This window comes from Catharus ustulatus, unplaced genomic scaffold (genome assembly GCF_009819885.2).
Source record: "Catharus ustulatus isolate bCatUst1 unplaced genomic scaffold, bCatUst1.pri.v2 scaffold_146_arrow_ctg1, whole genome shotgun sequence".
NCBI lineage: Eukaryota > Metazoa > Chordata > Aves > Passeriformes > Turdidae > Catharus > Catharus ustulatus.
This window is the reverse complement of record NW_024879492.1, coordinates 1-27,115: the sequence shown is the minus strand read 5'-3', so window position 1 is coordinate 27,115 and position 27,115 is coordinate 1. Positions and strand designations below refer to the sequence as shown.

Genomic DNA, 27,115 nt, shown 5'->3' with positions numbered 1-27,115 from the left:
CCACACAAAGCCTTAGGCTGCTGGGGGATGTGTTGCAATCCAGCCTTGCAGTAGGAGAGAAATTCTTTTATTCTTGTGTCCAGCAGGTGCCCTAGGCATTAATTCTTGCCTTCTCTGGCTGTTCTCTACTATGTCAAAAGGATCCACCATCCCTGAAACCACCCTTCAACCCATCGCAGGAATGTCCTCTGCTGTCCTTAGTCTTCAATCCACTGAGCTCAGAGATCCTTTGTTCTTATACAGTTGTCATGTGCATGCAGCCTCTAAACCCCACCTTGCGAGATCTCTGGGCCCTCTCCACAGTTTTTACAAATGAAAACATTCTCTTCATAGTCTAACAGCAGAAGAACAAAGTCAGCCAAAGTTGTCTGTTTCTTAGGTAGGAAGGAAGGAGCAGAGCCTGAGTGTTCAGGGTCAGATGAGAGGTGATCACCAGAGGTTTTCCTGACAGATTTTGTTTGGGATAATCCTTTGAATACAGAGAATTTTTTAGGGTCAGTCCCGATTTCAGCCATCGGCACCTAGAAAGAGGGAAGGTTTTTTTCCATAGGAAGGAAATCACAGAGTCCCAGTTCTCTAGGGGCTGATGAGAGGCAGCCTTTGGCACGCCAAAGACAGCTTGACCTTTCAGGTGGGCTCTGGGAGGCCAAGCCAGGCAGATCTGTTCCATGTTTATTTGGTTCCATGGGGCCCCTCAGGGCCACAATGTTCTCTCTGCTTCTGCAGTGTCCTAATTGCCCCTTGCTTCCATGAGGCCCTGCAGTGTCACAATGGCCCTTTGGTTCCATGGGCCCCACAGTGTCACAATGGTCTCCATGATTCCATGGGGCCTTGCAATGCCACAATGGTCTCCATGGATCCACGGTGCCCTGCAGGATCACAGCAGGCCCTTTGGCTGCACGAGGCCCTGGAATGCAGCAATGGCCTCTTGGTTCCACAAAGCCCTGCTGCTTCACACTGGGCCCTTGGGACCATGGGGCCCAGCAGTGCCACAGTGATGTCCTTGGTTCACAGGGTCCCCACAGTGTCACAATGGTCCCTTGGGTCCATGGTACCCTGCAGTGTCACAATGGCCCCCTTCCTTTCAGAAGGCCACACAGTGTCACCATAGTCTCCACAGGAAGAAAATCACTGGAGCCCCAGTGTTATAGAGGCTGAAGAATGGCAGCCACGGGAGGCCAAGACAAGCCTGACCTGTCTGTCCTGTCAGGTTTGTCTGGGAGCAATCCTTGGATATACGGAATATGGAATGTAGAAACCTCATGTTGGCCATGAGGATGTCGAGCGAAGGATGGTTCTTTTCCATAGGAAGGCAGGCATGGAGTCCCAGTGCTTAAGGGACAGATGAGCAGTAGCCACTGCTTGCAAAGGCCAACCAGACCCATCTGTCCTGGCAAGCATTTATCAGAGAGAAACCCTTAGATATACAGAATTTTGGGGGCAGAATCCCAATTTTATCCATGAATGCGTGGATGAGAAGACCAGTGCTTTCCCATAGGAAGGAAAGCAGAGTCCCAGTATTTCAGGGCAAATTAGAGGCTACCACCAGAGGCCAAGGCCAGCCAGACCTGTGTGTCCTGGCAACTTTTTCCATCTGGGAGAAACCCTTGCATATAGGGAATTTTGGAGGAGAAGTACGAATTTTGGTCATGAATGCCTGGGCAGGAAGGATGTTTCTTTTCCACAGCAAGGACAACCCAGGGCCCCAGTATTTGAAGGCAGGTGAGAGGTGGCTCTCAGGAAACCAAGGGCAGCCAGACCTGTTTGTAATGGCAGCCTTTGTCTAGGATTACAGTAAATTCACGAATACAAGCCGCACTGAGTATAAGCCGCATCTCTGGGTGTTGGCAAATATTTTGGTTTTTGTCCATAGATAAGCCGCACCCGAATATAAGCCGCTCTGTCGTTTGCAGCGAGGACCCGCGTGCAATTAGTAACAGAACCGCGGGAGGGCGGGGTTTACTGGCTGAGCTAAGGCTGTGCAGGCTCGGCCCGCTAGGGGCCGCTGACGGGGCCAGGTGGCCCAGCCTGGTGCTGCCGCTCGGGGCCGGCCGCCGCTGCCACTGGGCTCGGTCACCCCGGGTCGGCGCTGCCCCGCGGTGGCAGGCAGGGACGGAGCTTCCCCCGCTCCTACGGCAGCGGCGGCGGGCGGGGACGGAGCTTTCCCGCGCCCGTGGCGCCAGCGGCGGGCGCGGACAAAGCACCCCGCCTCCTCCCCGAGCCGCGGCAATGGCGGCGCGGGGCTCCCGCCGGCTCCCCGAGACGCGGCAATGGCGGCGCGCACTTCCCCCATCCTCCCCGGGCCGCGGCAATGGCTGCGCAGGGCTCCCGTCGGCTCCCGGAGCCGCGGCAATGGCGGCGCCCCCCCCCGTCGGCTCCCCAGGCCGCGGCAATGGCAGCGCGGCCCCCCCGTCGGCTCCCCGGGCCGCGGCAATGGCGGCGCGGCCCCCCCCGCGTCCTCCCCGAGCCGCGGCAATGGCGGCGCGGCCCCCCCGTCGGCTCCCCGGGCCGCGGCAATGGCGGCGCCCCCCCCCCCCCGTCGGCTCCCCGGGCCGCGGCAATGGCGGCGCCCCCCCCCCTCCTCCCCTGGGCTGCGGCAGAGGAGGGAAGAGAGCTCTCCCGCCTCTCTCCCCACCCCCCGTGCTGCCTGCAGGGAGCCAGGGAAACACGGTAACACTGTAACAATTGCGAAATGCCGGCTTTTACTGGCCGGTGCTTGGCTCGGCACTCTGGCTGGCACGTCTGGGGTTGTAAATGTCAGAAAATTATTAATATATTAGCCGCACCCGACTATTAGCCGCACTTCCGGGTTTCCACCAAAATTTTTGTCAAATTGCTGCGGCTTGTATTCGTGAAATTACTGTAATCTCTGAATGTGTGGAATTTTGGAGGCAGAATCCCACTTTGGCCATGGGCACCTAGAGGAGAAGGACACTTCTTTGGCACATTATGGAAAGCCCAAAGCCCCAGTGTTTCAGGGGTACATGAGAAGAGACCCTTGACATGCCAAGGGCATTTGGATCAGTCAGCCAAAGCCAACAAGACCTGTTACCTGTTCCTTTGAATCCATGGGGCCCTGAAACGTCACACTGTCTCTTGTACCCAGGGCTCTGAAAGATCACTGATTTGCCAAACTATGAGTATTGGTCTAATACCAATACTCAACTGTGAGGACAAAAGACTCTCTAAAAATTTAAAGTTAGAAAGGGTATGTTTATTCAGTGCTGGGCAGCAGCATGGGGTAGCCCCCTAATATGCACTGCAAAATTACAGGTGGTCACAGAGTCTATTTATTGACAAAAGGTTTAAACAAATATATATTCATAATACCAGCCCCTCCCATCCCTGCTTCCTATGGTAATTAGCTTGAATAGCTATTAAGCATGAGTGGTTGGCTTCTTGAATTATGTCTGGGATTGTTTTTGTGGGGAGGGGTCTTAGAAGGAGGAAGTAAGGCGAGTCTTCCTCGCCCTGACCTTTTCTATTAATGACAATACAAATGGCTTTTGGGGTAACTCCAGTTTTGCAAAGAATGAGTTTCTGGTTGCAATTGTTTGTGTTCTTTGGACTACTAGTTTCATCCTTTCCCATTGCAAGCAGAGCTAAGCAAACATAAATTGACAGGCAATTAATTATTTAAGTTTCAGATAACTATCTCAAGCCCAGTTTCTTTTAACTTTTAACTTTTAACTAAAATCCTAATTTCTTTAAGATTAGTGTTTCATGGTTACTGGGTGTTGCCAGCAGGTGTGGTCATTAAGGAGGGGAGTGGAGTGCAGTCAGTGAGTGTGGTCAGTGGATATAGTTGGTGGGTGTGGGAAGTGAGTGTGGTAAGTTGGGTAGTCAGTGGGGTGTGATCAGTGGATGTGGTCCTTGGGGATGGGGTCAGTTAGGTGGTCAGTCAGTGATAGCAGTGAGTGTGTGGTCATTGGGGTGTGGTCAGTGGATGTGTTCAGTGGGTGTGATCAGTGGAGGTCATTTGGATCGTGAGTGGGCTGTAGTCAGGTGGTGGAGTCAGTTGAGTGAGGTCAGCCAGAATGGTGTGTGCATATGGACAGTGGAGTGTGGTCAGTGGGCATGATCACTTAGGTGTGGTCAGTGGGAGTGGGAGTGTGGGTGTGGTCATTTGGTGTGTGGTCTGTGATTGTGGTCGATGGGGATGGTCAGTGAGTGCAGTCAGTGGGTGTGGTCAGTGGAGGTGGTCTGTGAGTGTGGTCAGTGAATGTGGTCAGTTTGGTAGAAACTGGGAAGTGGTCAGTGGGTGTGATCAGTGACTACAGTCAGTAGGGTTTTAATTGGGGTGTGGTCAGTGGTTGTGGTCAGAGGGGGAATGGCCAGTTGGTGTGTTAGTGGGGATGGTCAGTGACATGTGGTCAGTTGGTGTGGTCAGAGGGTGCAGTCAGTGGGTGTAGTCATTGGGGTGGTCAGTGGATGTGGTCAGTGGGTATGGTCAGTCTGGGGGTGATAAATTGGTGTGGGCAGTGGGTGTGGTCGGTGTGAGAACTCAGTAAGGTGTGGTCAGTGGGTGTGATCAATGGGGGTGGTCAGTGGGGGTATGGTCAGTTGGTTTGTTGGTAGTGTGGTCAGTGGTTATGGTCAGTGTGGGTGGTCATTAGGCATGGGCAGTTGGGTGTGGTCAGTGTGGGTGGTCATTGGGTTTGTCAGTGAGGTGTGGTCAGTGGGGGTATTGTCAGTTGGGTAGGCAGTGGGTGTGGTCATTGGGGTGTGGGCATTGGTGTCTTGGCAATGAGTGCGTTCACTGGGTGTGGTCAGTGGATGTGGTCAGTGGGTTGAGGTCAGTGGCTGTGGCCATTTGGAGTGGTCAGTTGGTTTGGTCAGTGGGAGCAGTCAGTGTGATGTGCTCAGTGATTGTGGTCAGGGTCAGAGTGGTCAGTTGTGTGGTCAGTGGGTGTGGTCATTGGGGTCTGGGCATTAGTGTCTGTGCAGTGGGTGTGGTCAGTGGGGTATTGTCAGTGGTTGTGGTCAGTAGGGGTGGTCAGTGGGGTGTGGTCAGTAGGGGCGGTCAGTGGGGTGTGGTCACTGGTCTTGGGCAATGGGTATAGGCCAGAGTGTGTGTTGAGCAGTGGTGTGGTCAGTTGTGTTGTCAGCAGGTGTGGTCAGTGGGGTGTGTGAATTGGTGTCTGCACAGTGGGTGTGGTCATTGGGATGTGGTCAGTGGAGGTGGTCAGTGAGTTTGGTCAGTGGACGTCATCAGTGCATGTGGTCAGTTGGGTAGTGTCACTGTCCGCACAACCTGAGCGGGGGTCGTGATGGTTCATTCGACCACAGGGTGCAAAAGACAACAGCGAGAGACTAAGGTTTTGTTCAGCAGCAAGCCTCAAAGCAGTTTATTGAGGGCAAAAAACTCAGTTTTGGGGTAATGGTGAGAAGGAGAGAGATAAAGATGATGAAGTAGAGAGAGAGAGAGAGACACAGAGAGACAGAGACAGAGAGAGAAAGAGAGAAATAGGGGGAATAGCTACCAACAGATGGGACATCCATCGATGTCTTCCATCCGTGGGGAGAAAGAAGTCTCAAAGGTCTCTTCTGAGAGTAATAATTTTATAGTCATTTTCCAAAGCGAAGGGCCGCTGGCCAAAAGGTGGGAAGATTTATGGACTATTGTGTGTAAGGCCTATTGCTCAGGTGCAGAAAGTACAGTTCAGCCTGCACCTGCCTGAGCGTAGTGTACCATGACAGTACAGCACACACCCGAACTCAGTCCATTGGCAAGCATCCACCTTGGCCAGACTCGGTGGCTCCTGCCCAGAGCACGTGGTAGGGGTCTCAGGGTCTAAGTCTCTGACAATGATTGTGAGGCAGAATCGGGCAATATTTGGACCGACCCTTACTGGTAGTCAGGTGGGAGTGGTCACTAAGGTGGTTAGGGGGTGTGGTCATTGGGTGTGGTCAGTGGGGGTGATCATTGGGTTGTTCAATTGGGTTTGGTCACTGGGTGAAATCAGTGGGTGTGGTCAGTAACTATGGTCAGTTGGCTAGTTGGTTGGGGATGGTCTGTTGGGTTGTCTGTTGGGTGGTCAGTGAGTGTGGTCATTGGTATGGTCAGTGGGTGTGGTCTGTGGGTGTAGTCAGTGGGGATGTTCAGTGGGGGTATGGTCAGTTGGTGTGGTCAGTGGGTTTATGGTCAGTGGATGTGGTCGGTGGGTGTGGTCTGTGGGGTTGTAGTTAGTGGTTCTAGTCAGTGGATGTGGTCAGTTAGGTCATCATTGGAGTGTGGTCAGTGGGTGTGATTAGTGGCAGTACAGTCAACTGGGGGTCATTGGGAGTGGTCGGTTGGTGCGGTCAGTGGGTGCAGTCAGTGGGTGTGGTCAGCAGTGCATGGTCAGTCAGGGTATGGTCAGTTGGGTGGTTAGTCAGTTTGTTCAGTTGGGTGAAGTCAGTGGATTATGGTCAGTGGATGTGGTAAGTCAGAGAGATCATTGGGAAGTGGTCAATGCAGGTGGTCAGTGGGGATGTGGTGAGTGGCTAGAGTCATTGGTTGTAGTCAGTTGGGTTTTAATTGGTTGTGGTCAGTGGGGTATGGCCAGTTGGTGCCATTACTGGGTGTGGTCAGTGGGTGTGGGCAGTGGGCTGTGGTCATTGGGGTGTGGTCAGCAGAGGTGATCTGTGAGTCTGGTCAGTGGGTGCGGTCACTGGCTGCAGTCAGCGGGTGTGGTCTGTGAATGTGGTCAGTTGAGTAGTCAGGTGGGGGTGGTCATTTGGGTTGTCAAGGAATGTGGTTTTTGGTGTGGTCAGTGGATGTGGCCTGTGGGTGTGATCGGTGGGGGAATTCAGTGGGGCGTGATCAGTGGGTGCATGGTCACTTGGCTGGTCATTGAGGTGTTGTCAGTGGGTGTGATCAGTGGGTGTGGTTGGTGGGTGTGGTCAGTGGCGGTAGTCAGTGGGTATGGTCAGTTCAGAGAGGTCATTGGGTGTGGTCAGTGGGAGAGGTTGGTGGGAAGTGATCAGTGAGTGTGTTCAGTGGATGTGGTCAGTTTGGGTGGTCAGTGGGGGTGTGGTCACTGGTTGTAGTCAGTGGGAAGCGGTCACTGGGAGTGGTCAGTGGATATGGTCACTTGGGTTTTAATTGGGGTGTGGTCAGAGGTTGTGGTCAGTGGGGTATGACTATTTGTTGCAGTTACTGAGGGTGGTCAGTGGCATGTGGTCAGTCAATGAGGTCAGTGGGTGTGGTCATTGGTGCGGTCAGTGGCATGAGGTAAGTCAAGTTATGGTCAGTGGGCAGTGAGTGCAGTCAGTGAGTGTGGTCAGTTGGCTAGTCATTGGGGTGTGGTCATTGGATGTGGTCAGTGGGACGCAGTAATTAGGGGTGGTCAGTGGAGGTGGTCTGTGAGTGTGGTCACTGGCTGTGGTCAGAGGGTCTGGTCAGTGATTGCAGTTAGTTGAGTGGGAAGTGGGTGTGGTCAGTGGGGGTGGTGATAGGATTGGTCATTGAGGTTTTGTCAGTGGCTGTGGACAGTATGTGTGGATGATGGGTGTGGTCATCAGAGTGGTGAATACGGTGTGGTCAGTGCTGGTTGTCATTGGAGTGACCAGTGGGTGTGGACATTATGTGTGGTCAGTTTATTGTGGGCATTGGGGTGTGGTCAGTGGCTGAGCTTAGTGAGTGTGGTCAGTGGGTGTGTCCAGTCAGGTGGTGGTCAGTGGGTCAGCTGTGCCTATCTCTGTTCATTCCTGCTCTGATGAGGATGAATCCTCAGCCACTTGGTGGATACTGATGAATTTCATGACTCCAGAGGCCTCTTTTTTCTTGAGCTCTTCAGATCAAGAATTCAGTGAGAAAGGCCCATAAATATTTGATCAAACACCAGAACAAAAAAAGCCTCTGAGAATAATTTAAATTTTCAATTCTTCTGTGGTTAATTGGACACAATTCAGAAGTCTATCTAAAGTGACTATTTTATATTGAAAACAATGCAGAGAAAACTTTTTCTCTGGTTAAGTTTTCTTTTCCAGTTTATAGATTGATATCAGCAATGTACAATTAATACTGACCCCCTAGCACCTTCTAATGCAGTCTGAATAGACATGAAAATCAAGACCCTTCTTGGCTGACAATCAGTAACACTTTGTCCCCACTCCTTCCCCACCATTTTCCTTATCCAACCCCTGGGACTCCCATGGATCAGGAATGGTGTGGCCAGCAGGACCAGGGTAGTGATTCTTCCCCTGTTGCCGGCACTGGTTGGGCAGCACCTTGAGTGCTGTGTCCAGTTCTGGGCTCCCAGTTTACGAAGAACATTATGACACTGTGGGGCTACATGGAAGCAGGGAGTCCATTGTGACACTCTGGGTCCTCATGGAACCACAGAGGCCACTGTGACACTGCAGGGCCTTGTGGAACCAAGGGGCCATTGTGCCACTGTGGAACCAAGGAGAGCCTTGTGAGAGCCTGGGGCCCAGTGGAATCAAGGAGCCATTGTTCCATTGCAAGGACTCTTGGAACTAAGGGGAAAATTGTGACACTGTGGTGCTCCATGGAACCAAGGGTCCATTGTGACACTGCAGGATCTTGTGGAGCCAGGGCTCCATTGTGACACTGCAGCACCAAGGAATTCATGGTGGCACTCAGAGGCCTCATGGAACCAAGAGGTCACTGTGACACTGCAGGGCCTTGTGGGACCATGCAGAGCATTGTGACAGAGCAGGACCTTGTTTAATGATGGGGTCATTGTGATACTGCAGGGCCCCATGGAACCAAGGGGCCAGTGTTGCTCCTCAGGGACTCCTGGAATGAAGGAAACATTTGAGACCGTGGTGCCCCTTGGGACCAAGAGGCCGTGGTGACACTGTGGAACCAAGGAGAGCACTGCTGCACTGTGAGACCTCATGGAACCAATGACCAGTTGAGACACTCTGGGGCCCAAAGAGCCAAGGGACTTTGTGACACCAAGGAGTTCAATGGAACCAAAGGCCCATTGTGACACTGGGAGGCCTCATGGAATGACGCAGGCCATTGTGACACTCCAGGGCCTCATGGAGCGGTGGTGACAGCAAGGTGGCTTTGAGTGTGGATCTGCTGGAGGGTAGTAGGGCCCTGCACCGGGACCTGGACAGGCTGGATCCAAGGCCCAAATCCAACAAGGTGAGGTTTGAGATGACCAGGTGCTGGGTCTTACTCTGAGTAAACAACAAATCCTGCAGTGCTACAGGCTGGGGACAGAGTGGCTTGGACAGTGACCAGACAGAAATGGAGCTGGGGGCACTGATGCACAGCAGGCTGGACATGAGCCAGCAGTGTGCCCAGGTGGCCAAGAAGGCCAATAGCTCCTGGCCTGGATCAGGAATGGTGTGGCCAGCAAGATCAGGGCAGTGATTCTTCCTCTGTACTCGGCACTGGTTCAGCAGCACCTCGAGTGCTTTGTCCAGTTCTGGACCCGCTAATTTAGGAGGGATGTGGAGGAGCAGGAACGTGTCTAGAGAAGGGTAACAAGGCTGGTGAGGGGTCTGGAACAGAAGTCCTGTGAGGAGTGACTGAGGGAGCTGGGGTTGTTTATCCTGGAGAAGAGCAGGCTCAGGGAAAACAAGGTGGTGTCAGGGCACAGGTTGGACATGATGATCTCCAAGGTCTTTTCCAGCTCTGCTGATTCTGTGTTTCTCTGAAACCACCCTTGGAGCAGTTGCAGAATGAGCCCTGGGCCTCCTCTTCAGAAGGTCCAGCAGCCCAGGTCCCTCAGTTTCTCCACACAGGCCCCAAAGCCCATCCTGTCAGTCCTGCAGAGCCTCTCCAGCCCCTCCTCATTGCCCAGAACAGGGAGTCCCACACCCAGACACACCAGCCCAGATGTGCCCCCCTGGCCTGCTGGTGCCTCTGGCAAGGGAGCAGCACGAGGCACTGCAGGACCCTGCAGACAATTCCTGAAGCACTTGTAGGATGATCCTGCTCCCCAAGGGACGTTCCCATGGTGCCAACTCAGGAACTGAAATTGGGAGTGGGGCCAGAGAGGAAAGGCCAAACAGGGATGGGCTGTTTGCAGGGCAGGGACAGGGATAAACAAGAGGAAGAAATCTGGACCAGGGAAGAGTAAAGAAAGCGAAGTTAAGCAAATGAAATGGTCAGGCAACAGTTTGGGGGTGGCTTTCAGGCAGCCCTGCTCTGAGCAACAATGTCTGCAGTGGGACAGGAAACTCACAGCTCATGGGAACAAACTTTCTGGCTGACTTCAGAGGCCACAACAAACCTGAGTGGTTTCCCTCCCATCCCCCAGCCCTTGCTGGCCCCAGGGGCTGATGGCATTTGTGCTCACTCAGCTCCATCTCCCCACAGCAGCACCATGGGGGTGCTGACGCCTGCTCTGGGCAATGCAAACAGGGGCTCCTGAGCCAGTGCTGCCGTGTCTGTGCCTGCAAGGATGCGGCACCTCTGTGAGCTGGGGGAGAGGCCAGGGCTGCAGAGGGGGGATGTTGTTGGCAGGTGCATGAGGACGCTCTGGGACGCTGCCCTGGGGTGTCCAGCGCAGTGGGGATGGATCAGCCCCTGCTCTGCTGCTCCTTCCCAGGGTCTCCCCCTTGCAGGGACCTTGCAGAGCACCAGCCATGCTGTTTGCCCCCAGCCTGCCCACGGCCAGCCTGGGGCTGCTCACCCTGGGGGTTTTCTCTGCTCAGCATTGGCCTGGCCAAGTGTTCTGGAGAGAGCCTGGGCAAGGAGCCTCGAGCCCCCAGGCCCTGCCCTGAGGCGTCAGCGCTGCCCCAGCAGTGCCCATGGCCTGTCCCTGCTGCAGCCCCGGCACTGCCACCCCCAGGGCTGTGCCCGGCCCCGAGAGCACTCAGGCCCTGCAGCAACACGAGGGGCAGGAGGGCAGCGGGGCAGTGGCACGGGAGCAGCACTGGCAACACCAAGTGCTGCTGCTGCTGGGCACAGCTGCTGTGCCAGCACTGATCTGCCCCAGCTCTGCACACAGACATTGCTGCTGCAGCTCCAGAGAAGGGAACAAAAGGGGCAATCTCTGGAGAAAACTTTGCTGGGAGATGGTTTATTCTTTTTTAAGTGATTGAGAGCACAGTTCTTCATTGACACAGTCTTTGGATCACAGTGAAGGTGCAAAAACACAAAATGTGATATGGCAAAGGGAATGAAATTTCTTTCTTGAAAATATTAAAACTAAAACAAAGGAGAATAAAGAACAAACCATCAACTAAACCAACACTGACAATAAAGATTACTTTTCTTAAGATGATTTGCAGAACCTGGCAAGCAGTTTAATGTTTCTGATACCATAGAGTGACCATTCTCCACACTGCATTCTTGAGCTTCCTGGTTCCTCAGGCTGTAGATGAGGGGGTTCAGAGCTGGAGGCACCACTGAGTACAGAACTGACAGGGACAGATCCAGTGATGGGGAAGAGATGGAGGGGGGCTTCAGGTAGGCAAACACTGCAGTGCTGACAAACAGGGAGACCACGGCCAGGTGAGGGAGGCAGGTGGAAAAGGCTTTGTGCCGTCCATGCTCAGAGGGGATCCTCAGCACAGCTCTGAAGATCTGCACATAGGAGAAAACAATGAACACAAAACAGCCAAGTCCTAAATAGACACTAATTCCAATCAGCCCAAGTTCCCTGAGGTAGGATTTGGAGCAGGAAGAGTTGAGGATCTGTGGGATTTCACAGAAGAACTGGCCCAGGGCATTGCCCTGGCACAGGGGCAGGGAAAATGTATTGGCTGTGTGCAGCAGAGCATTGAGAAAGGCACTGGCCCAGGCAGCTGCTGCCATGTGGGCACAAGCTCTGCTGCCCAGGAGGGTCCCGTAGTGCAGGGGTTTGCAGATGGACACGTAGCGGTCGTAGCACATGACTGGTCAGGAGGAAATACTCTGTTCCAATGAAGAACAGAAAGAAAAAGGCCTGTGCAGCACATCCTGAGTAGGAGATGTTCCTGGTGTCCCAGAGGGAATTGTGCATGGCTTTGGGGACAGTGGTGCAGATGCAGCCCAGGTCAGTGAGGGCCAGGTTGAGCAGGAAGAAGAACATGGGGGTGTGCAGGTGGTGGCCGCAGGCTACGGCACTGATGATGAGGCCGTTGCCCAGGAGGGCAGCCAGGGAGATGGCCAGGAAGAGGCAGAAGTGCAGGAGCTGCAGCTGCCGCGTGTCTGCCAGTGCCAGCAGGAGGAAGTGGCTGATGGAGCTGCTGTTGGACATTTGCTGTGTCTTGGCATGGGGATCTGTAAGAAAAGTAATAATGGAATAGTTTGGTTTGGAGAGGACTTGAAATATCCCAGTCCATCTTGGTGGCACTTTCCCCCCACTGCCTGCCCAGGCTCTGCTGCCTGGAGCTGTCCCTGCCAGCAGCTGCTTCCCTGTCCCAGGGCTGGGCCCTGCCAGTGCTGCCAGAGCCCAACCCAGCCCTGGGGGCTCAGCCCTGCCCTGCAGACCCCTCCCAGCACAGGGCACTGCCCAGGGCCAGCTCTGCCTCTGCAGCGATGGCAACCTCAGAGCAACCCTGAGGAGGCTGGAAAAACAACACTGATGCTTCCTGTGAGGGGCCCTGATCTGATTTCTAGCAATGCATGGTTTATTGAGATATGAGAGATTTTTTTATTTATTTTTCTTGACCTGAACTGAGAGATGAATATCTGTGTGCAATTTCCCATGCAGGCAACCCAAAGCAGTAGATTAAAATAGCAGAATTTTTCCTTGTATTTAACTCCTGTCTCGCTGTGCTCCCTGTAAAATCTACTTGGAAATGCTCTGGAGTTAAATGTCATGCAACCCTGAACAATGCAGCGTCCTCACCAAACAAGAACACTTCCAAGCCTTACCAGCTGTCCCCTTCCACCCAGACCTTGTTCCCCAGTGCTGTGAGCAGCTCCCAGGGCTGGCTGAGAGCTGTCCCTGGCAGGCAGCAGAGTCCCTGCCCCAGCACAGCACCCTGGGCTGCAGGACCCTGCTCTGCAGGACAGCCCTGGGCACCCCTGGCTGCTCTGCACAAGAGAGAATTAGAGAATGTACTCACAGAGTCTATAGGCATTGGGATGTTCCAGCTTTAGGAGATCACTGCAGGAGCTGCAGCTGCATTGTCCTGCAGCCAGAGGCTTCCTGTGTCAAGGGCTGGGAGTGATTCTGCCTCAGTCACTTCCGAGTATCTTCCCAACCCTGACTGATTGAAGCTCTCTGTGTCTCTGTGCTGTGCCTGGGCTGGCTGCAGGCAGCGTCCTAGCTCGGCTGAGCTGGGAGAAGAACTGTTCATCAAGAGAAATGTGTTTTTTATGCTCTTCTTGGTTACCAGGATGGCCCTCTGTGCCAGGAGCCAGGCCCAGCTCAGCAGCACAGACACAGCACAAGGACTTTAATGACCCTCTCAGGGCTTTGGTGCTGTTTGCATCAGATTCAGTCCCCAAGAGTGTGCTCAAAAAACTTCTCAAGAACTTAAAGTTAAATTGAAACTCTTAAGTTTCTTGAACTTTTAATGGGTCCCATTGAGGAACACAACTGAGAATGTGTCCCCAAGTTCCAGTTAGAGCCGAACACTGGAGGCAGAGATGACAGGAGGGGACAAAGAAGGGAAAGGTATCTCCGATGCTGAGCAAACCTGGATGTGTTTCAGCAATGCAAAGGGCCAAGGCCTGAGCCCCAACCCCTGGCAAGGCACATCCTGTCCCTCCCTCATTGCTCAGGGCTCTTCCCAGGGCACTGGGCTCTGGGGATGTGCAATGCCAAGGGCAGCACCATGGGGCGGCCCCTGCCAGGCTGCTGAGCAGGGACAAGGAGGCAATGAGGCCCCAGCACAGCAAGGCTCACTTGTCCTTTCCTGCTGGCCTCAGGCCCAGGGCCAGCAGCCATGGCCAAAGTGCTGCAGGAGTTGGCTCTGGCAGGGCCTTTCAGCTGCTGCCCATCCCTGTGCCCTGTGCAGCCCAGGCTGTCCTACGGTGTCCCTGCCCTGCGCCTCTGTCCCTGCAGGCTGTCGTCATCCCCCAGCTGCCCCACCTGGCTGGCCCCTTCCTTTGCTGACAGCTCTGCGTCCTGCCTGCCTCTGCCTGGCCACACAAAGTCTATACCTTGACACCAAAATGTTTAATTCAATTTTTTACCTGGTCTGTGTACTTCTAGCACCAGAACAAGGCATTTATGGGCTGCTTTCCAGTAAGCATGGTTGTAACAGAAGAGGAAGACATCTGACTTAAGGATGCAGTGACAGAGAAAATAAGGAGTGAATCTGGGAACTTGGGGTGGGTTTACTGGAAATGGGTAAATTGTAATATGTAGTGACTTAATATAAGCAACACACTTGGCAGTCCAAAGCCTCCCAGAGGCTACACCCAAGACAGACGGTGGTGACAAGTTTTTCAGTTTACGAGGAATTGTTTTGTCCGACCAAATTGTGAAGACAGTTAGCTAACGCTTTATATGGTGTTCAGAGTTATGCCCTAATGCAGTAAAGGATTTGAAATTTATAGAGGCTAAAATCTTAAGTCATTACAGCCGTCACTGAACAAGGGGGCCACTGGGACACTGTGTGGCCCCATGGAACCAAGAAGTCCATTGTGACACTACAGGGCCCCATGGAAATAAGAATTCATGTGACAGTGCTGGACCCCATTGAACCAAAGGTCCATTGTGACACTGTGGGGCCTCATGGAATCCTGGAGGCCTTGATGACACTTTGAAGCCTCGTTGAATCAAGGGGCTCTGCAGGGCCTCATGGAGCCAAGGAGACCCTTCTGCCATTGTGAATTCCCATGGAACCAAGGGTCCATTGTGATACTGCAACACCAAGGAGAGTCCTGAGACACTGCAAGGGCTCATGGAAACAAGGGACCATTGTGACACTGTGGGGCCCCATGGAAACAAAAGGCCAGTGTGACACAGCTGGGCCTCATAGAACCAACGATCCAATACGATACTACCAATGTGACACTGCAGGGCCCCATGGATCCAAGGGAACAGGTAACAGGTCTGGTTGGCTTGACCTGACAGGTCCAACTGCCCTGGGCCTCTTGAGCATCTCTTCTCATGTGCCTCTTAAACTCCGGGGATCTGGGCTTTCCTTCAAAAGGAAAAGAACTGTCCTTCCCATTCAAATATCCATGGCCAAAACGGGACTCCCCCTCCAAAATTCTCTGTATCCAGGAATTGTTCCCAGACAAAGCTGCCATTTCCAACAAGTCTGGCTGTCCTTGTCTTCCTGAGGTCTGTCTCTCACCTGCCTTCAAATGCTAGGACCCAGTGCTTTCCTTCCTATGAAAAAGAACCATCCCTCCTGCAAAGGTACCCATGGCCTAATTCGGACCTTTTCCTCCCAAAATTCCTATCCACAAAAGTTTCTCCCAAACAAAAGATATCAGGACAGACTGCTTTGCTTGGCCTTGGCCTCTGGTGGCCACCTCTAACCTGCCCTGAGATATTCAGGTTCCATGGTTTCCTTCCTATAGGAAAGAACCATGCTTCTCCAGGTGCTCATGCCTGAATCTGGCATTCTGCCTCCAAATTTCTATGTAACAAAGGATTGGTCCTGGACAAAAGCTACCAGGAGAGATGGATCTGGCTGGTCTTTGGCCTCTGGTGGCTACTGCTCATCTGCGCCTTAAGCACTGGGGCTCTATGCTTTCCTTCCTATGGAAAGGAACCATCCTTCTTCTCCAGGTACCCATGGCCGAAATTAGAATTCTACCTCCAAAGGTCCTAGATGCAAAGATTGCTCCTGCACAAAAGCTGCCATTACAGACAGGTCTGTCTGGCCTTGGCCTCCTGAGGATCGGCTGTCACCTGCCTTCCAAACACTGGGGCTGCATGCTTTCCATTCTAAGGAAAATAAATGGCCTTTCCTCCAGGCAAGAAGGGAGGAAATTAGGATTCAACATTCAAAATTTTGAAAATCAAAGTGTTGTTCCCAGACAAAGCTGCCAGGACAGACAGCTCTGTCTGGCCTTGGCTACTGGAGGCTTCAGTTCACCAAAGTCCTTAAACACTGGGGCTCCGTGGTATCCTTCCTGTGGAGATCATGGTGACACTGTAGGACCCCATGGAACCATGAAGACCATTGTGACACTGCAGAGTACCATGGATCTAAGAGACCATTCTGGAAATCTGGGGCCTCGTGGAACCAAAGCAACATGGAACATGTCTGGCTGGGCCTCCTGGGGTCTGGGGACCTGACAGGTCTGACTGATCCTGGCATGTTGAAGACTGCTTCTCATAAAACCCTGGAGGACTGGGGCTCTGTGCTTTCCTTCCTATGAAAAAGAACTATTGGTCTTTCCAGGTGCCCATGGCTGAAATTGGTACTCCCTTTATAAAGTTCCCTATATACAGGGGTTAACCCATACAAAATCGGCCAGAACAGACAGCTCTGCCTGGCCTTGGCATCTTGCTAGCTGTATCTCCTCTACCATCAAACACTGGGGCTCTGTTCCTTCCTTCCTGAGGAAAAGCACTGACCTTCTCGACTTGGGGCCATAGCCAAAACTGGGATTTAGCTACCCAAATTCTATCTAGTCAAGGATTGCACCCAGACAAAAGTAGTCAGAACAGAGAGGTCTGACTGGCCTTGTTCCTCTGGTGACTTTCTTGGACTAGAAGCTGGATGTTTCCATTTGCCAAAAACTTGGAGAGGGCCCAGACATCTCCCAAGTTGGGTTTGGAGGCCTCAAGCACATGACCACTCTATAGGGACAAAGGAGCTCCATGCTCAGTGAAGTGGAGACTGAGGACAGGAGAGGAGAGCCCTGAGAGGGAATGAAGAGTGGTTTCAGAGATGGTGGATCCTTTTGACATGGTAGACAACAGCCAGAGAAAGAAACAATTAATGCCAAGGCCAGTTGGGGAGTACCAGATTGGACAAAAGGAAAAGGGAATTTCCCTGCCAGGGCAGGCTGTGGTGCAGCACATTCCAGAGAAGGAGTCTGGAGCAGACCTAGACTTTGTGTGGCCAGGCAGAGGCAGGCAGGACGCAGAGCTGTCAGCAAAGGAAGGGGCCAGCCAGGTGGGGCAGCCGGGGGATGATGACAGCCTGCAGGGACAGAGGGGCAGGGCAGGGACACCGTAGGACAGCCTGGGCTGCACAGGGCACAGGGATGGGCAGCAGCTGAAAGGCCCTGCCAGAGCCAACTCCTGCAGCACTTTGACCATGGCTGCTGGCCCTGGGCCTGAGGCCAGCAGGAAAGGACAAGTGAGCCTTGCTGTGCTGGGGCCTCATTGCCTCCTTGTCCCTGCTCAGCAGCCTGGCAGGGGCCGCCCCATGGTGCTGCCCTTGGCATTGCACATCCCCAGAGCCCAGTGCCCGGGAAGAGCCCTGAGCAATGAGGGAGGGACAGGATGTGCCTTGGCAGGGTCTGGGGCTCAGGCCTTGGCCCTTTGCATTGCTGAAACACATCCAGGTTTGCTGAACATCAGAGACACCTTCCCCTTGTTTGTCCCCACCTGTCATCAGTGCCTACAGTGTTCTGCTCTAACAGCAACCTAGGTGTAGGAATTCAAAATGCAAGGAATTTTCAGAACATTGGGTCTATCAGGCAAAGTTTAGTGTTGTAACCCAGTACCCTGCTGCTTTAAGAATGGTATGTCCCTTTAACCCTGTAACCCCTGCAAGACCAATGGACTGACCCCTGCGATGGGATTGGCAAGAAGCCGAGACTGACCCCTCCCCTTTCCTGACCCTTAAAAACCTGAGCCCTCCATTGGAACTTCCTCTTTATCCTCCTCTCCCGCTCTGCCCACATGGAAGCCTAAGAATAAAACAGAATACCAACCCTGGGATAAGAGCCTCTAATATCTCTTCTGTTCTACATGAAACAGCATCCCAGGCCAGCTCTGCAGGATATTTGAGGTACAGGGCCAGGCCCCCAGAGTGCTGTTTCATCTGGCGCCTGGCCCGTGGACCTTTTTTAATTAAAACCCACGTGAGAGGCTGTGACCCTTAAAGGGTTAGGAAGCCAACGGGAAGTCAACTACCCTGTGGGTGAAACTTGCTTTCTAGCAGGTCTAGCTTACAGGGGGGGAATCTACAACTCATCCAGCCCAAGGGTGAGCAGATTTCGGAACAGATTACAAAGTACAGTTTTTCAGCTCCTTGGTACTTCGCACAGATTGGTAAGTATAAATTTTCCTCCGTGGGGAGGGGGATTTTGAGGTGCTTTCTCTGTAACATCGAGGTGCCGGGAGCTGGGCTGCACAGCGTCCTCCCTGGGGGTTTGGAGCTGTATGCAGCCGGAGACACTGGTGGGGGTAGCAAGGCCGCCTTGAAACAGTTTCTGCCGTGTGTACAGTATCACGCCAGACAGCTGATTTCAAAGAGAGGCGCCGTTTTTGCTGCAGCCTGTGATTCTCTGTGGGGGGAGGTGCCAGCTTTGCCGGCAGCTAACAAACCTTCTCTTGCTGTGTTTTAACTGTGCTTTGTAGTGAGATATTAGAGTAACTTGCTGTGGAAATATGGGCTCCCAGCATTCTAATTTGAAAAAGAGCGTGGCTTCACAAATTAGAGAACTTTTAAAGATTGCAAATGTGTATATTACTAACAGAAAACTAGAACGCTTTGCTAAGTGGCTGTCTATGGAAAGATCTGATCTTAATTTGGAAGATATGAATTCAGTTTTATTTTGGAATGAAATTGGAGATTTATTAACTTTAAAAGTCGAAAATGGAGATAAAAAAGCCTTAATGTTCATCCCAATATTTTTGCAAATTAGAAAACTTTTACTTCAAACAGAAAATAACAGCCAGCCACAGCAAACTGCTTCAGAGACAACCAGTTCTTGTATCTGTCCCTCTGCATGTGTTATCCCCTCTTCACCTAAGAAATCTGACTCCTCTGTCTCTCTAACTCAGGCTAACAGCCACGTGTCTCCTGCTGAAACATGGCTCCAGCCACATGGCATTCAATTGTTCTTCTTCCCATAATACTCCTTATCCCCTGCTACCACCCTCAAATCCACCTCTAAACTCATCCTGGCCCCTGGGTATTCAGGGCAATTCTCACTCTATTCAAGTTTCGCAATACTTTCCCCAAAGCTATCAGGCTAGCACAGATGGGGGTGGGGGTGGGTGTGGGAATACTGGTTTTACAGGTTTTACAAGACCTCCCTCTGAGATAAGGCCCTCGGCTCTGCCCATTCCTCAGGACGCTGTCTCTGCAAAGGGACAGAATACACAGATAACACAGCCCAGAGCAGGGGGAGGGGTAGTGCCTATCCCAAAAACCCTAGATCTGGAAACTCAGATTCCGTCTGTGGCTCCTGTCATTTATATGGGTAGGAGAAATGGCAGGAGAACATATCAGCCACTGACATACCAAGATAAAAAGGAAATTTGTAAGGTTCAAAGAGAATTTGGTAGACACAGTGAAATGTTTAAAGGATTTTTAAGAGCAACATTTAGTTCTAATGAGATGGTACCCAAGGATATCAAGGATTTATTCAGATGTTTGTTATCCCCTTCTGAATTTGATTTATGGGAAAGTATTTGGAAAAGATCTTTAAGAGTGCTTTTGCAAGAACTACAACAAAGCCCAGAAAGTGCAAAAGATGAGGATAATAATGATATTACACTGGAACTTCTCTTAGGTGAGGGAGAATTTGGAAACCCTGATAAACAGGCACGTTTATTAACTAAATTTGTTTTGGATAAGATCTCTCTAGCAGCAGAAAAAGCTTTCCATCAATTACCTACTGCTGAAGTTACAGGTAGTTATGTTAATATTAAACAGTTTCCTTCAGAAAGTTTCTTGCAGTTTCTGGATCGCCTCCGTGCACAGGTGGAGAGACAAGTCTCGGACCCAAAGGTGCAGGCAGAGCTACTAAAGGAGATGGCTCAGAAAAACGCTAATGAATCATGTCGCAGGGTCATACTTAGTCTTCCCCTCGACCCACCACCTAGCTTAGCACAGATGATAGAAGCCTGCACCAGAAAAGCAGAACTGTTCAGTGCACCAGAGAGACATCCAGGACCAGCACACTCACGATCTGCAGCAGCTATGACACCAGGACCAAGGAAGCAACCGGTACCACCACAGCAGCTGCAGCACATCACCTGCTTCCAGTGCAAGAAAACTGGACACTATGCAAGGGACTGCCCACACAGCCAGAAACAGAAGAAGACCAACAAACAAAAAAACTAGGTGTACAGCGCGTACCCGCCATAAATACCATAACGCGCAAAGATATAAATACTGCGGGTTCCACACGGGAAAAAACCTCTCTCTTTAAAACTAAGGGGGAGGACGGGACAAATGGTGTGGGGGTTAATGATAGCATAAATGTTAAATATTCAATTAGCAAGGGTTGGACGCCTTTTGGTCGTCTCAATCTTAAGACCACTAAAGGTGTTTGTTTTATGTCAACAGAGTGGACAGCAATTACAGTGGATCTGTCTAGCACTTCACTGGACCTGACGCTGTTGCATTTGGAACTGCGCTGTGAGTATTTAGTTATGGGGGACACAGCACACACACCCTTGGAGATGGAATTACTTCCATTATCCAAGAAGGAAAATGTCTCAGGTTTCGTTCTCTTAGCACGCTGCTCACAACCACCTTATTACCTGAACGAGGGGCAAATCCTCGCCCAGGCCATCCCTGTTCCAAAGGAAATCACAGCAGAAGGAAAATCACCTGAAGTCTATTGGGCAGAGGTGGTGGGTGAGGAAAAACCCTCTGTGGCATGCAATCTGACCCATGGTTCAGACCATCTCCATGTGGAGGGGGTGCTGGACACAGGGGCAGATGTGACGATCATACCCGAAAGGATGTGGCCGTCACAATGGGAATTGCAACCCGTGGCAGGCAAAATCCAAGGTATAGGAGGAATCAAATTGGCAAAAATATCAAAAAGCATCGTGCAAATTGAGGGGCCGGATGGAAAAATAGCTAGTGTCCGTCCATTTGTTACAGACTATAAGTGCCCCCTGTGGGGAAGAGATACCATGTCCCAGTGGGGAATGAAAATGGTGATCCCCAAAAGTCCTCAGGATTTTTAAAGGCGGCCACTGAGGAGCGCCCTGCCCACAAATTGACATGGTTAGATGATTCTCCAATCTGGACAGCTCAGTGGTCGATGAGTAAAGAAAAACTTAAGGCGCTGGAGGAGCTTGTAGCAGAACAATTGGCAAAAGGACACATAGAAGAAACTACAAGTCCTTGGAATTCCCCGGTATTTGTAATTAAGAAACCAGGGAAGGACAAATGGAGATTGTTACATGATCTCCGGGAAATAAACAAAATTATAGCAGACATGGGATCACTTCAACCAGGGATGCCCTCTCCAACGATGCTCCCTCAAAATTGGAAATTGGCAGTTTTAGATATTAAGGACTGTTTCTTTCAAATCCCTTTACACCCAGCAGATGCTCCACGGTTTGCCTTCTCTGTTCCTACCATCAACAGAGAAGCCCCAATGAAGCGCTACCACTGGAAGGTGCTCCCTCAAGGGATGAAGTGTAGTCCTTTCATATGCCAGTGGTATGTGGCCTCATTGCTGTCCCCAGTGCGTGCTCAGAGAAAGGAAGCTATCATCCTACATTATGTAGATGACTTGCTTGTGTGTGCCCCCGATGACTCTATACTCCAACACACGCTTGACCTAGTGGTTAAGGTTTTAACCTCTGCTGGATTTCAATTGCAGGAGGATAAAGTCCAAAGGATGCCACCTTGGAAGTACCTGGGCCTGGAAATCACTGCAAGGACCATTGTTCCTCAGAAATTGGACATTAATTGTAACCCAAAGACCTTAGCAGATCTCCATTCCTTGTGTGGGTCTTTGAATTGGGTTAGGCCCTGGCTAGGCCTCACTAATGAGGACCTAGAGCCCCTTTTCAATTTATTGAAGGGGGAGAGAGAGCTGATTTCTCCCAGGGAACTGACCCCAGAGGCAAAAACTGCAATCGAAAAGGTACAGAAAGCTCTAGCAGAGAGGCAGGCTCATCGCTACAAGCCTGAACTGCCTTTCAAATTCATAATTCTGGGAAAACTACCACACTTACACGGTTTGATATTCCAGTGGATCGAGGGGCAGAGAGATTCGCTCTTAATCATAGAGTGGGTCTTCCTCTCCCACCAAAGATCCAAAACCATCACAAAGCCACAAGAACTCATAGCTCAGCTGATTCGTAAGGCAAGGATGAGACTGTATGAGCTGGCAGGTTGTGACTTTACATGTATTCACCTTCCAGTCAAACTCTCTGAGGAGGGAAGGAACTCTCCTGAGAGGCTGACAAAGGAGATGTTCGAGCACTTGCTCCAGAGCAATGCCAGTCTCCAGTTGTCTCTGGACAGCTACAGTGGACAAATATCAGTCCATGCCCCGTCTCACAAGCTGTTCAATGAGGAATTCCACCTCATTCCTCGTGAGAAAAGGAGTCGGAGACCACTCAAAGCTCTCACAGTGTTCACAGACGCTTCTGGGGCTTCCCACAAGTCGGTGATGACTTGGAGAAATCCTCAGACTCAGCATTGGGAAGCTGATGTTGAGTTTGTGGAGGGTTCGCCTCAGGTAGCTGAACTGGCTGCAGTGGTAAGAGCTTTTGAGAAGTTCTCAGAGCCAATCAACTTGGTAACAGACTCAGCTTATGTAGCGGGAGTAGTGTCCAGGGCGGAGCAGGCAGTGCTCAAAGAGGTTGACAATGAGCAGCTTTTCAGGTTGCTGTCAAAACTAATCTATCTGATTTCTCATAGAGAACATCCGTTCTATGTGATGCATGTGAGGTCACACACCGATTTGCCAGGTGAGATCGCAGAAGGGAATCGTCAGGCAGACTCCCTTGCCACCCCAGCAGAACAAGCACGCCTCCCAGACATCTTCCAACAGGCAAAGCTGAGCCACCAGCAATACCATCAGAATGTGCCAGGTCTGATCCGTCAGTTCAAGCTAACACGGAGTCAGGCTCGAGCCATTGTGGCCACCTGTCCCAGCTGCCAGCTCCAGGCCATGCCATCGCTAGGTGCAGGGGTTAACCCCCGAGGCCTTGGCAGCTGTGAGGTGTGGCAGACAGACATCACACACATTCCCAGTTTTGGTCGCCTCAAATATGTTCATGTAAGCATTGACACATATTCAGGTGCGGTTTATGCCTCTGCCCATGCAGGAGAAAGAGCTGTGCATGCCAAACAACACCTAGTGCAAGCTTTTTCAGTATTGGGGATCCCTAAGGAAATCAAAACAGATAATGGCCCAGCGTATGTGTCCAAGGAGTTCCTGGAATTTGTCCAGCAGTGGGGAGTGGAACATAAGACAGGCATCCCCCACTCCCCCACAGGCCAAGCTGTGATTGAGCGTGCACATCAGACGCTCAAGCATGTTCTGGCTAGACAGAGCAAGTTCAACTGTGTGGATGTCTCCACAGCAGAAGCTGTGCAAAGCCCTGTTCACTATCAATTTCTTGAACTGTTCATTTGAAAACATGAATCCTCCTGTGGTTCGTCATTTTAACAGTGGCAAACAGTTCAAGCTGTCTGAGCATCCACCAGTTTTGATTAGGGATCCAGAAACCTGGGAAACCAAAGGTCCCTATGAGCTTGTTACCTGGGGACGTGGTTATGCGTGCGTATCCACTCCCTCAGGCCCTCGGTGGATTCCCCAGAAATGGGTGAAGCCTTATGTCCCTAAACAGCCAGCTCCAGCTGAAGAGGAAGAGAAGCAAGTCGCAGTTGCTTCGAAAAGAAGACGCCGCCGGAGAGGAGAGAGAACTGACACAGAAGACGACCTTCCGGCAGACTCAGAGACTTTTAACATGTTTTAAAATGTTTGTTTTCTTTTTAGAGAATACCTCCCTTCCACTCAACTCGTGATGAACCCCATCCAAGTTGTCATCCTGTTAACACTGAACAGTCAGGCAGCTGCATGGATCGTCCCTCAGCCGCGTCAAAACGTCTGGGTGACCCTGGCAAAGACACTCCAACAGGAAAACATATGCCTGTCCTCGGCAGCAGCAGAAAATCCTATGTCCACCTGCCTGGTAGGAGTTCCCTTGAAAGCTGGAGAATATTCAGCCAGTTTTGCAATGGAGATGCAAAATGAAATTCCCGGGATACACACAATTTCAGTATACAAAACTAATAGGCAGCAAACAGAAGAGAACCCTATGGAGGAACTGCTGCCCAATTTGCCAAAAGCAGCTCAGGAACCTCAGGAATTAGAGCTGTTAGGTTCCTATCCTGGCACAATACTTGCATTCAGCTTGATAATTTATCCAAAACCTTCTGACACCAAAGAATTCCACAATGTAATACAATATAGAGAGGAATTCACGGCCAAAAAGTGGTGCGGGGTTCTAAGTCACCTTGCAGCAAACTCCCCATCTCTCACAAGTCCCAAGAGCCTCCCTAAGGGGTTGTTCTTGATTTGTGGAGATCGGGCATGGGCAGGAATTCCCTCTAAGCTTTTAGGAGGACCATGTACCTTTGGGCGGTTGTCCCTGTTGGCACCCAATGAAACCTTAATTAAAGATTGGACTCATAAAAACAAATCAGTAAATAAAATCCAAAAGAGAAGTGCGAACAATGTGGACAAAGATTGTGACTCTGAAATTTTTCATTGGGCCAAATCCAAAAGAGTTGCTGTATCCCTGTTTCTTCCATGGGCAGCAGCAGCCAAGGCTCTGGGTGAATTGGGCCACCTAGAGTGTTGGGTAGTCAAACAGGCAAATTTGACATCCACTGCCATCAGCTCCCTCCTAGAAGATGAACAAATTACCAGGCAGGCCACACTCCAAAATCGTGCTGCCATAGATTTTCTCCTGCTGCTACATGGACATGAGTGCCAGGAATTTGAAGGACTTTGCTGCATGAACCTGACCTCGAAAGCTCCTAACGTCCATGCTGCCCTCCGAGACATGAAAACCTTGATCGGACAAGTGAAGCAAGAATCTGAAGACTGGTTCAACGAACTGTTCAAGGGCTGGGGATTCACAGGGTGGTGGACTTCAATAGTCAAAACTATTTTGTTACTCTTTGTTATTCTTTTCCTTGTAATACTGGCATTTGGAATCCTTCGTCACTTGGTTCTCAAGGCCATTAGTGGTCTCATGCCCTCTGTCGCCATGGTAAATCACATAGAGATGAAAACCCTGAAACAATCTAAAGCCCCTACTAACCCCAAGTGGTGGGAAAGATCTTAAGTTGTATCCAGAATAACCTTCTCTCTTCTTTTAAACAAAAAAAGGGTGAGATGTTGTAACCCAATACCCTAATGCTTTAGGAATGGTATGTCCCTTTAACCCTGTAACCCCTACAAGACCAATGGACTGACCCCTGCGATGGGATTGGCCTGAAGCCAAGGCTGACCCCTCCCCTTTCCTGACCCATAGAAAACCCTGAGCCCACGTGTGGACGCTCTCTTTATCCCCATCTCCCGCTCTGACCACGTGGAAGCCTAAGAATAAAGCAGAATACCAACCCTGGGAGATAGAGCCTCTAATGTCTTACTGTTCTACATGAAACAGCATCCCAGGCCAGCTCTGCAAGGTATTTGGGGAGCAGGGCCAGGCCCTAGGGTGCAGTTTCAAACAACCATGTCTTACATTGAGAATTCCAAAGCTGGGGGTGCAAAATATTCTTCTGCATGACTTTGCTGTTGTGTAGTGCTCCAGTTTCTCACACACACCTTCAACTATCAGCAATGACACTGAAAGTGATACCAGTTCCTACGGGCAGGCATGAGACGTCTGTACAGGGCTGCTGCTTTGTTATTTTCCAACCAGTGACTGTGATTTTGATTCACCCGATGAGAGAATTATTTCAAGGAAACAAATTGCATTTAAGGAAACAACTTAGATTCATTTCAAGGGTAAATTCAAGCTAGCAAGCAAGCAAAATCCTTACATCATGATTGTGTTGATTGGTTAAGTCCAAGTTTTTTTTCTTAAGCTCATGGATTTTCTTTCTCAAATCTTCACTGGTGTCCATTTCTGGTTGATTTCTGTCCTGAGGCAACAGCTGTCCTTCTATATCACTGCCTGATCTAAAAAATGTGTTTTCAGAACACATGACTATTCCTTTAAAGTTCCAATGCTTCTTTTACTTCAATTTCCCAAGCATAGGCTCAGAGTTTTCAACATTCACATAAATAAAATTACTTTGTGCAGTTTTTGTGCAGTTTTTGTCTACTATTGCTCTTTGAAGATTACCAAAGTTGATTGAAGCATAATGCGTTCATTATTATTTTTCAGAATTTTTCCAATAATGAACTTCCATAATTTATGATAATTAACTTGCAGGAGGCTTGAAAACATCATTCCAAGCATGTAAGTGAAAATAATTGGCCAGCTTTTTGTCTCCACAGTAAGTCTCATTTTTTTAACATGAGTTACCGTCTCAAAACATCTCTGTCATGAAACAAATGCATTGATTTGGAAAAAACTCTCTTTTACATACTTTGTCTTCAGAAATCCACACACTCAAACTACAGACATGCAACTGATCACAAACACTACACAAATTAAAGGTTTACTCCTCCAAACTACCCTGTTTTATCTTAATTTCCACTGCTATTTCAGCTATTAACAAAATCTTTTTGGAAATTAGCATAATCAGCCCTCAGGCAGCCCAAGCAGTAATAAAAGAGTCAAAACCAAGTTTTTAGATATGAAGTGAAAAATTTAAACATAGAATATACAAATTTATATATAAAAACACACAAATAAATATGTACACATACACATATATATGTACACATATATCTATGTATATTAAAAAAATATTTATTAATAGTTGAATAACTTTAAGTGAAATTATTATAACTTCAAACTGGACAACTTTGAAGTTATTTCTGTACTTTAAAATCAATGTTAACATTATTTTATATACAGTAGTTTCACGAATACAAGCCGCACGGATTATAAGCCGCACCCCCGGTGCCTCGACAATGTTGCTGTCTTTGTCAATAGATAAGCCGCACCCCGAATATTAGCCGCACTTTCGTTCGTAGCGAGAATCCGTGCGCAGCTTTCACAAATTGGCCATGTAGTAACAGGATCGCGGCATAGCGGGGTTTACTGGCTCGGGGCGGGGCCAGGCAGGTTTGGCCCGCTCATGGTTGCCAATAGGGGTGGATGGCCCAGCTCGGCGCTACGGTTTGGCTGGGCCGGCCGGGCAGTGTTGCTGCCGCCACCGCCGCCAGGCTCCCTGCTCCCGTCTGCACTGCCACTGCTGCATTTGCTTGCCCTGCGGGCGGTGCTGCTGC

General features: G+C 50.6%; 1 pseudogene; it reads right to left on the bottom strand.

Moving 5' to 3' along the window:
* Nucleotides 1-11,217: 11,217 nt before the first annotated feature.
* On the bottom strand, nt 11,218-13,072 carry LOC117011423 (annotated as a pseudogene).
* Nucleotides 13,073-27,115: the final 14,043 nt, after the last annotated feature.